Raw genomic sequence first — 16,729 nt, forward strand, 5'->3', positions numbered from 1 at the left:
GCAAGTTATTAGGAAGCCAGAATGCGTTCCTCCATTCCAATTCTAAGATTGTGATATGATCACACGATTCTTATTTCATCTTGGGGCTGTGGTTATTTAAGCATGGTCTTCAAGTCAAATGACTTGAGTTTGAATCATCATCGTCCGTGGACATTTTTATTCCTGTGAATTTTGTCTCTTCTCTTTGATTTTTTTCATTTTTAAATGAGAATAATGACTGACTGACAGCATTATCCTGAATGTCAAATGAGATAATCGTGCCAAACCCTTCGGAAATTCTATACCAGTAAGATATTAATATTTTTCCTGGAATGCTGAAATACTTTCAAAGACAAAATTTTCTCTTATTCTGTGTTTTTTATTTATCCTTATGAATTCTCTGTATATTCTTTTCAATTTCAGTCTGGCTTTTCTTTGCCACTTGTTCATATATCTGGGTCATTATTTTTCCATTCCCATGTTTGTTTCTCCATCCACTCCCAACAATTACTAATTTTTCAAATTAAAATTTATCTTAACATTAGCCTAAGGAAAGCAACAGGGAAAATAGTGACTGTAAAATAGCATAGAAGCAGAAAGCCAAATATCACTGCTCCTTCAGTTAATGGAATCATTAAACAGACTCTAATAGCAGAAAGTTAACTAGAGCTCCAAAACTCAGAAGAGTTTAGAGGATTCCAAAGATTACAACCGTGTAGTATCTAGAGCATTCGAGGCATCCTCTCTAAAATGAGAAGTAAAATGAGTAAAATTTTGAGTTCAAATTGCTGGCCCAGCAGAACAGTTATTTAAAAAGAGACCGTTGCCTTCCATAAGTAAGCTAAAGAAATGCTCTATTATTTAGGAAGGACAATTGAAAACTGATGTCCACAGTTGGTTGCATAAAAATATTGTCTCAGTCTTCTTTAGGTCAGGTAAAGTTGTGGTGCTTAGTGCTCATTATGAGTGTAAAGTTGTGCACAAAAATGATCTACTCCATAAGTCAGCATATTCTTCATCTAGAGTGCAATGATGGTCACCATCTTTTAAATGCAAATGAAAAATTTTAAAATATGGAAGCATAAATTGTTATCGGCAAAGAAAAGTGATACTTTAAGCTGCAGATATTTCTGTGTTATTAACCTCAAAAGTCATAGTTGAAATGTTAAAATGTTAACAAAATTTATATTAATTTCCCCAGAAAGAAAATGCTGGGGTTATATTATACATCTCAGTTGTACGGGCAGCATCTTCTAAAACTTCTCAGAACAGAACTTCAGAAACATCTTAAGCCTCCCTCTCTTGGCTACTCTAGTCAAAATTAATTATTCATACCTGTGTTCCTATGGTATCTTACACATATATTAATTACAGCACTTATCATATTGAATTTGATCATATAAAATTCAAGCATGTAATGTATCCATTTTAGGTAATACTACATACTGAGTATGAGGGAATTCTATTTCCTGAATGTGACCCACATTCAACTATTCCTTTTATCATTAATTTGTTCATTACTCAACAAATTGTGCCAAACATTGTTCTGGACAATTGGTATGGATCACAAAAGGTATTTAAGGAATATACATGAAAATGCTTCCTTACAATTCAAAAAGACACATACTATTTTAATAAAGCAGTCTTTATTATTTGGGATTCAAAAAGACCTCACAGAGAAAGTAGCATTGAAATGTGTCTAAAGGAAAGATAAGGTTTTGCAGATGGAGGAGTTTGAGGAGAGCATGGAATTATTATAGACACATTGCACTCATATTTACACCCAAATATCCATCAGAGAATCTATACAATTCTAGGCACCCAAAATATGCTAGCTAAATAAAGAAATGTTCTTTCTTCCATCCCACTGAAATTCTTACACTGTTGTTTAAAATTATATAATTTATTCAGAAAAACTGAGAAATAAATTATTACTATCATCTGAAAATATTCAACCTACTGGAAAGTTATCACCCTTAGCCATGTCTTTCTCCAATTAAGTTATTCAAATATTCTTCCATATAAATCCTATTTTCTAGCTCTCCAATCACCTTTGTTATCACCCTCTGTATCCTAAACTTGAACTCGCAATTTACACTTTCAGAAATATATTTTGGATTACCTTGGAACCCCCAAAAGATTTAATATGCAATATCATTTTTTCCTAAGCTCCTGTTCTTTCATTTGTAACATATATTCTCTATGTACATAATTCTCATGGAGACATTGATTATTTTATAATAACATTAGATTTTGAATTTAGTTTTTTCATGAGGAATTATAAAAACTATGGTCAAAAATTCATCTGTGAACTTGATGATTTTTTTCCTTTTTTACTTTAAAATGAGAAAATGTCACACTGAAAACTATCAAAGTTACACTGGCATATTTCACCTAACCCCCCAAGGTAATATTTCAATTTGTGTTTTATTAAACCCTGTGAGTCACAGTGCTCTCTCTTGGTTCAGGGCTCTTTGCTACCTATGGGTCTTATTTTACATCAGGAGCAGCTGAATTTCACACCTATATTTGCCACTCTTCTAGATCCTTCCTCCTGAGCTTATTAACACCATCCAGCAGCTACCTTGAAGATATACTGTCAGGAAAAATAAATGTTTTCTGCAAGGAGCAAAAAGGTTTTCTATTCCCATATGTCAGCACTTCAGTTCAGGCCTATTGCCAAAAACTAATAGCATTTAAACAATAGTTCTTTCAGGTGAGTTATGAAAATGCTCCTCTTCTGAGATGATTCACCGGATATTATTATTCAAAAGTGAGAAGAAAATTGGTTGGTTTTGCATTCAAAGACTACTGGAGTACATTGAAAATGAAGCTAGAGACCTGATTCCTAGTCCAAGTTTCACACATAACTTGCTACTTGACAATGAATTTTCACATGACCTTCCATCATCCCCATTTTCTCATATGTAGAATTAAGAGAATACCATCTTTTTACCTAGTCATTTTGAGGCTAACAAGATATTGTATGCAGAATCACTAACATTGTAAGACACTGAGTATATGTCAGATACTATTAATATTCCAAATTAGATGTTTTAAAAAATAAAATCCATTAATTGAGAAAGGTGACAAAAGAGAGTCATTATGGATTAATGGTTATTCACTGGCTTTCTCATTCTAAGTTTGCATTTTGGGAAATTAGCTATCTATGTTCTTTCTGTGTGTGAACTTTCAACCCAGAATACAGTATGAAAAATCCATGTTATTATTGCCTCACTTTTATTTTGTTTTTTTTTGTTTTTTTTTTTCTGGTGAATCTTATAGTACTTTGGGGTAAGACAACTATTTGCCAGAGAGTTGAGTTCAGGGTCATAGAAAGTAATATACCTGAGCTCTATGGCTGAAAGATGAATAAACTCAGTACACAGTCACTCCTGGCTTGAGACTTAATCTAGAATCGAAAATGTAACCTTGTGTTTAGAATCCAAACACATGTGGGACCAGCTATGATCATAATAAGGAAAAGTGAAACTGGCTGTAACTCTGAATTCTGGTTTAGTACCAAATCATCAGTAAAGTTGATGAAGGTCACCTGATTTGAGTAAACATTTGACATAGTTTTGTCAGACAAGCATAAATCAAGTAAAAGATTAACAAAGCATGAATAGTGAGGTTGTGCATAATTTTTACCTTATTATTTTAGCTTCTTTGTATTTCCTAATTTTGTTATAATGAACATTATTGACCTGTGAAATTCAAATAAATGAATATATTGATGAATAAATAAATAAATCACCATCTAACCTTTAGGCCAAATATTAATGCTATCTCCTTCATGAAGCCTTTATCAATCCCTTGGTCAACAGCAAAAGCATTCTCATTTGATTGATAGCTATTTGATATATATATTATTTCTCTTACAAACTTAAAATTGCTTTCACAGATTCAATTCAATAAATGTCCAGTGTCTGTATTATGTTTATATTTATATGCCCTGTGTCCCTAGCACAGTGCCCTGTAATAAATATTCATTGAATCTGTTGAATTGAGAAGGTAATAATGACAAAACATGACAAATCATTGGCACCAACTATAACCATCTGGTATTTGATTATAGAATTAGAAACCTAACATAGGAGGTGTGTGGTTTTTTAAGATGAGTGAACATCCAGTAGAGTTTTTGAGTAGAGGACTGATGTTCTGTATGCATGAATTCAGCTTCAGATAAATACACTTAATTGTCTGACAGAAAACGTCACCATAAGATGTTTGAACCCAGAGAGAATACAGAGATTCAAATTATTGAGAAATCAGTGTGATGAGAATCCTCGAAAAGGTTAAGGCTCTCAAAAAAGCTATTTGATATCCTTGTTAGCAATGTTATTCTGGAGAGAGAAATGTGATTGTGTGATATTTTGAGGTGATAAATTGTCTTATCTGGGGTCTGTCAGGGCAAAGGCAGAGTTCGTAAGAGAAATGAACTTCTGATTTATGTCCCTAAACTTTGTGGATTTTGTTTTGGCATTGAATAAGTATTAAAATACATGACTGTGAATAGGTCTTTGTTATTCAGTGATAACCTTGCTGCTTCTTCAACCAGTCCACAAGATATAAAAAGGGTCATTTTCCAGAATAAAACTTACTCTTCTGCTCATGATTCATCACACAGATTGCCTACAACTGGGGCTCTCTGTTCTCTAGCATAGGACACAGACCCCCTGTCTTTGACGCTGTAAAGTGATTCTGGTCAGTAGAAGACACAAAACACTAAGATCATGTTGTTTAACTCAATTAGCTAGCTTTGTTTTTATGGGTATGTGATATATAAGCAGACACACTGCTTTCTTCAGTAAATAATTTGTTGTGCCAGCGACTGACGGTATTGTCAGCAAAGAGCATCCTCCTGTCTGCCCCTTCAGGCATTGTCTTAGCTGCAGAAAACCACCCTTGACCAAGTTCACACCCTTCAGAGAGGGGGCCATATTAACTGATAGATCAAAGCAAGATTATAAAGGCCAGACCATTCCAGCCCACCTCAGGACAACCGTGAGAGGTAATTTCAGCCCCAGAGCTCCCACTGGGATCAGCTGAAGTTGTTGTTTGGCCTGCATTGCACCTCAGTTTCTCCCTTAACCCAATCTTGCTTCTTCTTTTTTTTTTTTTTAGAGGGAGAGAGTATGTAAGCGAGTGGGGGGAGGGGCAGAGGGAGAGGGAATCTTAAGCAGGCTCCATGTCTAGAGCCTGATGAGGGGCTTGATCTCATGACCCTGAGATCATGACCCAAGCCAAAACCAAGAATCAGACATTTAACTGACAGAGCCACCCAGGCGCCCCAATCCTGCTTCTTTTGCCTTCATTCTACAGGTGTTGATTCCAAGGGCACCTCTTAATACACATCCTGCACATTAACCTCATGTTAAAGTTAGCTTTGGAGAACCCAACCTGCAATAGGGTGGAACAGACAAACTTAGAAGTTGACTTTTCTTAATTAACAACATAAACAAGGATTCAGAAGAAATAATCATAGAATGCTAGACAGAATTCTATGCAGTATGAATAATTTATAAGAATGTCCTCAGTAAGACAGAGCATGGTATGAGTGAAGCTAAGAAGAGTAAGCTTTGTGAAAGAGTGCCAGAAAATGGAGAAGTAGGTGACTAAATTTGCAAAGACCGCAGCTGACTGTAGCTGACCACTGGCAGTTGGAGAGTATGATAGTATCACTGAGAAAGTTGAAAAATAACAAGAGAAAGATGGGTTCCACATGGTAATCAATGAGAAGTTAGTGACTTTTTAAAATAGGAAACAAGAACATCCAAATATACTTAGAATTGTACCAAGTACTTTTAGATATATTACATTATTTTAATTATCATATTCCTGTGAGATAGATATTTCTCGTTCTGGTTTGTAAATAAAGAAACTGAACTTAAAAAGGTTGGGGAACCAGTCCATTGTCACCCAGCCAACAAACATCAGAACTGGAATTTTAACATACGTCTATTTCCGTTAAATGTCAGTCTTTTTAATCATTGCACTACCACATATATAAAATATGAAGGTTTTAATATTTTTTAAAGTGTTTCCTTTTTTATTAAGTAATGAGAGGCAAAAAATTTCAAAATCTTCCATCCATGATCACTTACTGCTGCCAACATATTTTTGAACTAGTCTAAACCTAAGACATTATGTATGTAGATACAGGAATCCAAGAGGAATAAAGGATTGAAAACTAAACCTTCCAGGCAAATATAAGTTCCCTCTTCTCCTGGTGACATAATCTATTAACACATATGGATGTATTCATTTATAATCCCATCTTTTTATTTTCTTAGTAGGTATAGACATTCTGGCACTCTTCACTTGGAAGTTTTAGTGTCACTAAAAAAAGTAGAGCCCGTTCCCAAAATGCTTTGTATTATTTTCTCTGGTATTCAGTCCTCGGTGGAAAAGCAACTTCACAGCATGCCAGTGTTGAAAAGAGACAAAACATATGCATTCTGGAAACAGGAACTGACTTTGGGCCAGTAACAGAGTTGCATAACATTTGTAATAAAGATTTACCAAAAGGAACATACAGAGCAGTATTCATGTTACATTCTTATTTGCATCATATGTTCTCAATTATGTCTAAAAGGAGGTACCAAGGCATACCTTGAAATACTACCTCTTTCAGAAGGACAGTGCTATGTAGACAATGGAGTAATTTACTGAGTGATGATAAACCTGATCAAACTTGTTGCCCAGTTGCCTTCCAACAATCTTATTCAGGGAACCCTTAGATATTTGTTTTAGTCTTATAATCTAACCATTTACTTAAGGTTGTAAAAGGAGCCTCTTCATAAATTTCTTAAACTCAATCATGTATTTAAATATTCCATATATTTCAGTATTGCAGAAGCAGCTAGTGAAAAGCCTAGAAACTCTGACACAGTTATAAAAGGATTCTATCAAAACCTGGGAGGGTCCTATAAGGTCAACCATGGATTCATAACAAGGCTTCTTGATCACCTCCCATGAAATGTAGCTTCCAGGTTATCATGTGTATCTTAGCACATCCACCTTCTGTTCAATCTCTTTAACTCCCCAAATTAATTAAAGGCCACAGACAAAACTACTATTTCAAGGCAACATCCCATACAAATAATTTATTGATGTGCTGCATGAAAGCACAAATAGTGGGAAGAGTGACACCACAGAGAGTTGTGGAACTGTGTTCATTCCTGTATTATGGCCAGGCCACCTTCAGATAAAGTGCTACCAATTGTTGAGAATAAAGACATCATGTTAGTCAACAGAGCTTAACATTCTGAAAAGTGTCATCACGATCACAGTTCAATTGCATGGAATAATCATTTCAAGTAGGAAATCAAACAGGTTAGCAATAATTGCATTGTGTGAAACACACACAGTATACCCTCACACAGGTAAGAAAAATGAAGTTCCCTGAGGAAGAATTAGGCTCATGTTCGGGTCTCTTAAAATCATGGGATGTATATATATTTTGTGGAAGTCAGTATTAGTGATCTTGAAGTAGCATTTGGTTAACTAATATATGCTCATTAGAGACTTTCAGAACTCTTTACATTTGTCTTTTGAGGAACACATGATAGGAGCGTACCTAGCTCCTTCTTCTCATTGAGCATTTAACTATAATATCATTCCTTTGTGGGGACTTCCTTGACCCCCCAGGCTAAAACAACTCCTTTTCTAAGACATTACTTTGCCCCTTTATTGTCTACTAACATATCATCGTTTGGTATTTTCTTATATATTTATGTAATTGTTTTCTTTTTTTTTCAACTGGAATTTAAACTCTATGTAAGTAGAATGAACTTTGGTTTTCTTCACCACTGTATCCTCAATATCTGGCACATAATTGGATCTTCATATAAATGTGTGGAAAAAATATTTTTAAATTACTTCAAGCCTGGATTATGTGTTTCAACTAACATTTATTAAGGATATATAATGTGCCCAACTCTTCGTTATAACGTATAATTTTATACTTTAATCTTCCTAACAGCCTTGTGATGTGAGCGTTAGTATCTACCTTCTATAGATGAGAAACCCAAGGCTCAAAAAACTTTTCTTTATATCCCAATAGCCCCCGTGGCACATATCCATACAATCTATCACATGATTATACAGTCTTCTTTGGTTTCTAGTTGATCGTTAGCTCCAGGTGTTACCAACTACACTTTCAGCTTCTCACCATAGGGATAGTGTCCTCTTTTGGTTTTGTCTTTACATCAGTATTCATCTCGAGGGTGGGCAGAGAGATATTTCTACCAGGAAGGTAAAAAATGCATCCCTATAACTGGAGCAGAATGTGATCCTTTGCAGAGGTCATGGAATCACTCCTTTTATTCTCCAGGGAATGGATCCCTAACTAGAAACTCAAAACGACTGACACATCTGGTCTTACTCAAAGCTAATGGACATCACCCAATTCTCTAAGTTTTGGGGTTCCTTGGTAGGAAGAAAAACATTTACAGTTGCACTGGATCCCAATTCCTATATTTCTATATACTTTACTAATTATTCACATTTTATACCTGTCCTTATCCCTACTCCCACTTATCTCAAAACCTTAGGAAAATAAGAAGCAATATCATCTCTCAAAAAAAAATTGGTTGCTGCTGATGCAGGCTCTCTCTTGATATCGAAATTTTGGTCATGTTTCTTGTTTTTTAATTTAATTTATTTCTATTTTTATTTTTTTTCGATTTTTTTATTATGTTATGTTAATCACCATACATTACATCATTAGTTTTTGATGTAGTGTTCCGTGATTCATTGTTTGTGCATAACACCCAGTGCTCCATGCAGAACGTGCCCTCTTTAATACCCATCACCAGGCTTTTAATTTTAAGATTTTATTTATTTGAGAGAGAAGAGAGACAGAAACAGAGAGCATGAGCAGGGAGAGGGGCAGAGGGAGAGTTGAGCAGGGAGCCCGACACGGGGCTCTATCCCAGGACTCTGAGATCATGACCTGAGCCAAAGTCAGACCCTTAATAGCCTGAGCCACCCAGGTACCCCTCTTGTTTTTTTAAATAAGATAAATAACGCAGAATCCTAGTCTTTGATGAGTAGCATAAAAAAATACTACTAATTTTAAGCCTGTACTGATGATTCTAGCTTCTATCTAGGGAACAAGGAAGAGAGTAGGTTCTAAATCTAGGAGAGTGTGAAATACAAGGCATTGGCCTGACTGTGATGTTAATGACGTTAGCATTTATTCAGTACTCAGTATGCATCAGCACTGCACCATGCACTTTACAGGCATTTATGCTTTTAATCCACCCAAGTTTTAGCTATCTATGTTTACAGATTAGGAAACTGAGGTACAAAAAGGCCAAGTAACTTGTCCAAGGTCATATGGTCAGTTAGTGGCTGGTCCAGAATTTTAGCAGATGATACTGTAACTGGAATTGCAATGCCTAAAAATTAAGGTTGGAGCCAGTTTTCCTGAATGCATCCTCCACCTCCAAAATAAATTCAGAATATGTGGGTCCTACAATGAAGTAGATTTCTCCCAATTGGAAGTTGATCTATATGTGCTTTTATAGAGTACTTGGTTTAAAATGACTTAAAACCATAGCTTTTAGACTATATTAAATAAAGATAAAGATAAGGAGCAAAGATTATATGCATATTAAAATACTGTATGATAATAGGGGCAACTGGTTGGCTCAGTCTGCAGAGGGTGTGACTTTTGATCTTGGGGTTGTAAATTCAAGCCCCATGTTGGGTGTAGAGATTACTTAAAAATAAAATCTTAAGGGGCACCTGGGTGGCTTAGTCAGTTGAGTGTCTGCCTTTGGCTTGGGTCATGGTCCTGGGGTCCTGCGATTAAGTCCCGTGTCCTCAGGCTCCCTGCTCAGCGGAGAGCCTTCTCTCTCTCCCTCTGCTGCTCCCCCTGCTTGTGCTCTCTCTCTGTCAAATAAATAAACAAAATCTTTTAAATAAATAAATAAAATAAAATCTTAAAAAATACATTGCATAATAATATATTACATTTGTCACAAATAGGCATTTTTGAATAGCTAAAATTCCTGGCACTGAATTTTCTTCTAAATAAATTTTAAGTTAATACAGAAGTTCAAACAGATTTAGTTTATCTCCATGAAATAGTTATGAATTAGATATAATTATGCATTTCTTCTAAATTAGGATCCCTACCCAGAAGAAATTTTCTTCTTTCTTGTTTTCCTAAAATAGAGTTTTAGATAGCTAGTAAAAATAAATTGGAGGAAACAAAATCATTAAATTATCTAGTTTAGTAGAGATGCTTTCATCAAACACCACCTTTTTAATAGATAATTTCTTCCTTACTCATTATTCATTATTCATTAATGATATTCCCAGTTTAATTTTCTTTTTGCTCTCTAATAAAAGAATTTTGTCAATTCCAGAGGTTATTATTAAAATATTTCACTGTATTTTTTTCCAAAGAATTCTAATGTATTAGGAAAATGTGAAAGACTTAATTTAAAGAAGTGAAATGAATCTTCTTGAGACAAAAACATGGTACTGTGTACAAATCATTCAATTGAATCACTTTTAAAACCCATAAATATAGGCTGGGTAACATATTTGCACACCAACCAAAATATAACATAAAGCTATATCATCATAATTTAATTGCTTTATTTAGAACCCACTTCTTTTAAATTAGCTTTTAATATCACATTTAAAATTTCTTGTATGTAGGAAATTCTATGGATTTGTAATCATGAGACCATATTAAATAGATGTACTTGAAAAAGCGAAGTAAGCAAAATCTATTATTTATTTTAATATTGAAAGAATAAGGGAATCTGGCAAAGGAGTAAGCTGTCAAGTATGTAACTTATTTAAATTACTACCAGGTTTCCCTTTGTTTACATGACAATAGCACTCCCCCTCTGTAATAATACAGAACACTTTTCCCATTTTCAGAATTCTTATTTGAGACCTAACACAAGCCCTAAAACTACCATGTGCCCTGTCGCTCAAGTAAACCTACATCTTCCAGTTTACAAATAAAGGGAATGAAATGCACTGCTGTTAAAATCCGTATTTTCAAGAGCAGTTTCTTTTAGAATAATTTTCTGGTATGTTTATAAGTGCTCAGCGTGTGCTTAATATTTTATCTTAGGAATAGATTATTTATACATCAAGTACAACACATTCATTGAGGTAGCAAAGCAATGTGGTAAATGTGCCATTCATCATTTGAATCTGATGAATTATTAAATCTTATCAATTTGTTCAGTATTCAACTTATTTAGAAATATAGAAAAGCCAGATTTCAGAGATAGGTTTTTAATTTATTCATTTTCCATCCAGAAAATTCTATCAATGGATGCTGAAGGGAAAGTAACTTTTATTTTAGAAAAACATAATTTTTAGTTTATATCTGACCAGAGGAGGCTTTGAACAGTTTATAAAGGGACACTGACAGGAGCGTTGATATAGATAAACAGACCAATTGATCAATTTACTAGTAGTAATATGAAGTGGATGATCCCATACTAACTTAGAACAATTTGGTATCCTCTTAGAAGACTTTATGCAGAGCTTTTGATTAATAGCACGTTTTTTTTGGTTTTTTTTGTATATTCTGACATGTTTCACTAGTGTTTGTCCCCAGGAATTTAACATGAATACGTTTTGCCTCTCTTTTCATAGACCCCAAGCCCTTCAAACCAATGAACTCATTTCTTCACTTCAAAGTATCTAATTCTATACTCTAAACTCAATAGGAGACATATTCTTGTTAATTAAGGTAAATCTGTATGACAGACTTCCGACACTGTGAGATATTCTGAATCCATGCAAAGTTCAAGAATTTTCGAGAAATCTTTTCTATTCAATATGTTTGCAGAAATCTGACATTTAGCTTTTCAATGATTATGGACATGATCATTTGAACCTGGTCTTCAGATAGATTATAAGATGATATTTCCTTCATATATTTTGGAGAGAGTAAGTTGTAAATGATGCTAATTCAATAAAGGTTGATGGACTGCAGGTACAGTGCTAAGGTAGGAAAGTACCTTACAGTGTAATGGTAGGAATATAATTCCAAAATTAAACTATTTCAATATAATATCATGTCTCAGCTGAGTTTTCTCCCAAAAAACATAACCTTGGATGAAGACCTGAATATTAGTAGTTTGCATGGGAATATGATTCCTGGTAGCAGATGTACAGGATCAAGGAAGTGACCATGCAGGGATCATTTCAGGAGCCTTATAAAGTGCATTTCAGAAGTGTGTGTTCCAATGGTCAAAAGGGGGAAGCACTTATCTATCAGCTCCAGTTATACATTGATTAAGGGTGACTCCACTGTAATTAATTACAAGAAAATTCAGGTTGTATGTGCATAAGTGCTGGCAGGTTACCATAGCCATTCTAGGCAAAGACATCGGAGAAGCCCAGGGCAGTAAAGGATAGGTAAAAAGCACAGGACTAGGGCAAATTACACTCTCACCAAGCCATTCAAAGATTACTTGGGTTCTGTCATTTCTGCTGGAACACTAGCTGAAATACAAGGTGGAGCAGAGAGAATAAAGTGTCCAATACATATGGTAAGAGCCAAGATCAAGGGTGATGTACAAGCAAAGAGAAGGAAATGTTTTAATCAAATTCGGGATTTAGGGAAGACTCCTGAGATAATATTGTGTCCAAATGAAGAAAATAAAAATGTAAGAAGATAATATTATATGCTCAGAATGGAACTGTACCCTAAGGATCATGGTTAAGAATATCAGTTTTTTAGTACCCCAAGCTACAAATTGAAAAGAACCACAAGCTGTTGAGACCAGCCACCTCTCCATAGGACTTCCTGAGATGGGAGCTATTTCACAATGCCATCTATACTTCAACCATTGTCCACTTAAGGAGAAAATGTTGCCTCTTGATGAATTATGGTGTTCATGAAGAGGGACAGTTTTCTCTTATGTACTCCCTGTAAGAAAGCAGGGTCTTTCTCTTCCAAGCCAAGAGTAAAAGGGTCCTTCAAAGCCACTTGGTTGTATATGAATTTATGTCCTGGATCTAAAAAGAGGATTGGGAGAGATGTCATAATGGGACTTTTCTAAAAGTGATGTCCACTACCACCTCCTTCACTCCTGAGTTTTAAGTTGTCTGGGGAATAGGATACAGGATCCTGAAGGTTATAGGAAGCCCAGAGCTGGGGTGAGGGGAGATGGAAGTTAGATGAGATTGTGTGCTGTTGTCTAAGTGGGGCAACCACAGCATGGAGCAAAGAAGCACATTCATCAGAGGCATATGACCTGAAATGTCTGGCTGGATGGGTGAGGGGACATCCACAAAATGTCAAGAAGTTGCTTAGGAAGAACCTGTCTTCAGTGAGTTCTGTTGGAAGCAGCATCTGTCCACAGCAAGCCCATAAAAGCAAGCTAGAACAGCAATATAGTCAGCCAAATGGGAGACTGCAACACTACAGACTTGCCTTCTTTTGCCAAGAATAGAGGAGGGAACTCAAGGAAGAGGGGTGAGTGTGTACATATAAGTATGAGAGAAAGAACATAAGCGAACTACTACATTCAGCCGCTCATTTGAATTATCCTGTACTAAGGTGGCTGGATCAAATATGAAATTAAAGTTTTTAAGCAAAGAGTACTGAGCCTTAAGAACGTAAATGAGACTATTTGAATAAACAGAGGTCAATAAAAACCTATAGAATTGGACTAAGATGGCACCTTTAAGGGAACCTATTACATATTGAGAAAAGGAGCATCCACTATAGCAGACTTATCATCAATTGTTAAAATAGAAACTCATATTATGTCCCAATGACTCCTTAATAAATTGGTTATAAAGCTAATATTTGTTGAGTACATATTCTGTGCTCAACCTTTACTAATACCTTCACAATCTTCATTTCACCCAAAGGTATGAATTACTCTTGAATTTATTCTACAGATAAGGCAACTGAGTTTTAGAGAGGGTAAGGAATCTTTCAAAAGAACCACAATAGAGATTTAAAATCAATCTGCATGCCTGACTCCACAGTGCACACTCTTAACCACCATGTTACAATGTCATTCTTTGGAAAGGACACTGCAAGCAAACAGAAGAGGAAGAGCACAGCAGAATGGCATGAAACAATATATGTGTGGAGATACATAAAACTGGGCATTACTAAAGTATTAAGAGTGAGGTAGAGAATAGAGGGAGATTGGAGAAATTAGGTCAGGTCAATGGATAGAAACAAGTTCATGGAGATCCTTTTGTGCACACTACCAAGCTCAAATTGTAGGCAGTAGGCACTAGGGAAATTTGGAAGTGTTTTTAAGCAAGGAAGTAACATGATCAGATCTGTGATTTCTGCCAATGTTGACCCTCTCATATGTACTACATTGCTTTAGCCAGATATCAGACTCTTAATCTTCACCTGCCAGCTTTAAAATTCCTTTAGGTAACAAGGAAAACCAAGCAAGAGACAATAGGAGGTTGTGGGTCACAGCCACAACCACTACTAGAAAAACATCTTAAAGAACATCATAAGGGGCGCCTGGGTGGCTCAGTTGGTTAAGCAACTGCCTTCAGCTCAGGGCATGATCCTGGAGTCCCAGGATAGAGTCCCACATCAGGCTCCCTGCTCGGTGGGGAGTCTGCTTCTCCCTCCGACCCTACCCGTTCTCATGCACTTTCTCTCTCTCATTCTCTCTCAAATAAATAAATAAAATCTTTAAAAAAAAAAAAAAGAACATCATAATAGTGTCCACATTCAAGAATTAAGAGCCACTTTGTTGAGAGTTTTTATCATAAATGGATGCTGAATTTTGTAAAATGCTTTTTTATGCCTATATTGTGGTGATCATATCCTTCAGTTTTTTAATGTGGTGTATCACACTGACTGATTTGCAGATGTTGAACGATCCTTGCATCCGTAGAATAAATCCCACTTGATCACAATGTATGATCTTTTTAATGTGTGGTTGAAATGGTTTGCTAATATTTTGTTGAGGACTTTTGCATCTATGTTCTTCAGGGATATTGGTCTATAATTTTCTTTTCTTGTGGCATCCTACTTGATTTTGCTATCTGGGTAATGCTGGCCTCATGAGAGTTCCCTAAGAAGAGTTCCCTCTTCTTCTAATTCTTAGAAGTGTTTGAGAAAAATTAAAATTAAAGTTTTGAATGTTAGATTTAAAACCATAAAACTCCTAGAAGAAAATATAGGAGGTAAGCTCCTTGACATAGGTCTTACTGATGATCTTTTTAATCTGACACCAAAAGCAAAAGCAACAAAAGCAAAAATTAATAAGGGGACTGCATCATACTGAAAAGCTTCCATATGGGCACCTGAGTGTCTCAGTCGGTTAAGCATCTGACTCTAGATTTCAGCTCAGGTGATCTTGGGGTTATGAGATCGAGCCCCACATCAGGCTCCATGCTCAGCGAGGAGTCTGCTTGTAATTCATTCTCTCTGCCCCTCACCCCCACTCATATGTACTCTCTCTCTCTCAAATAAATAAATGAAATCTTTAAAAAAAAATAAAAGTAAAAAGCTTCTGTACAATAAAGGGAACCAACAAAATGAAAAGGCAAATATTGAATGGGAGAAAATATTTACAGTTCCTATATCTGATAAAGGGCTAATACCAAAATATGTAAAGAATTCACATAATGCAATAGCAAAAAATAAACAATTCAATTAAAAACTGGCAGAAGATCTGAATATACATCTTTCCAAAGAAAACATAAGATGGCCAACAGGTACATGAAAAAATGCTCAACATCACTCACCATCAGGGAAATGCAAATCAAAATCACAGTGAGGTATCACCTCCCACATGTAGGAATGGCTATTCTATAAAGATAAAGGATAGCAAGTATTGGTGAGGATGTGGAGAGAAGGGAATCTTTGTGCAATGTGGTTGGGAATGTAAATTGGTGCAGCTGCTATACAAAGTAGCATGGAGGTTCCTCACAAAATTAAAAATAGAACTACCATATGATCCAGCAATCCCACTTCTAGATATTTATCCAAAAAAAAGAAGAGAGAAAGAAAGAAAGAAAGAAGAAAGAAAGAAAGAAAGAAAGAAAGAAAGAAAGAAAGAAAGAAAGAAAGAAAGAAAGAAAGAAAAAGAAAGCGCTAACTTAAAAGATATATGTACCCCCATGTTAATTTAGAATAGCAAGATACAGAAATAATCTAAGTATCCACTGATGGATGCATGGATAAATTGTGGTACATATATACAATAGAGTATTATTTGGCCATAAAAAAAAGAATGAAATTTTGCTATTTACTACAATATGGATGGACCTCAGGGCATTATGCTAAGTGATTTAAGTTAGTTAAGTTAGACAGAGACAGACAAATGTTGTAGTATCTCTCTTATATATGTAATCTAAAAACAAAACAAAACAAACAAACAAATGAAGAAAGAAGCTTATAGATACAGAACAGATTAGTAGTTTCCACAGACAGAAGGTGGAGTAGGGAGTGGAGAAATAATTTTTTTAAATGCAATATAACTATATTTTTTGATCCAGCATGTGTGTGTGTGTGTGTGTGTGTGTGTGTGTGTGTGTGTGTGAATTTATATCTATATCTACCTATTAAAAAAAGAAATGTTATCTGTTTTTAAAAAGAATTAAGAGTCAGAACATTTCATTAGCAACCTTTAATTCAAAACTCCACAATTCACTTCTTTAGAATCACTTTCCACATAAATATAAGGATAACCAGCTCTTTAAGCATCTTCATAATTTAATAGCTTTTGAAATTTGACTTTGGCATTTGCTGTTAGCAGGAAAA

Source organism: Phoca vitulina, unplaced genomic scaffold, assembly GCF_004348235.1.
Source record: "Phoca vitulina isolate PV1807 unplaced genomic scaffold, GSC_HSeal_1.0 scaffold17, whole genome shotgun sequence".
Classification (NCBI taxonomy): domain Eukaryota; kingdom Metazoa; phylum Chordata; class Mammalia; order Carnivora; family Phocidae; genus Phoca; species Phoca vitulina.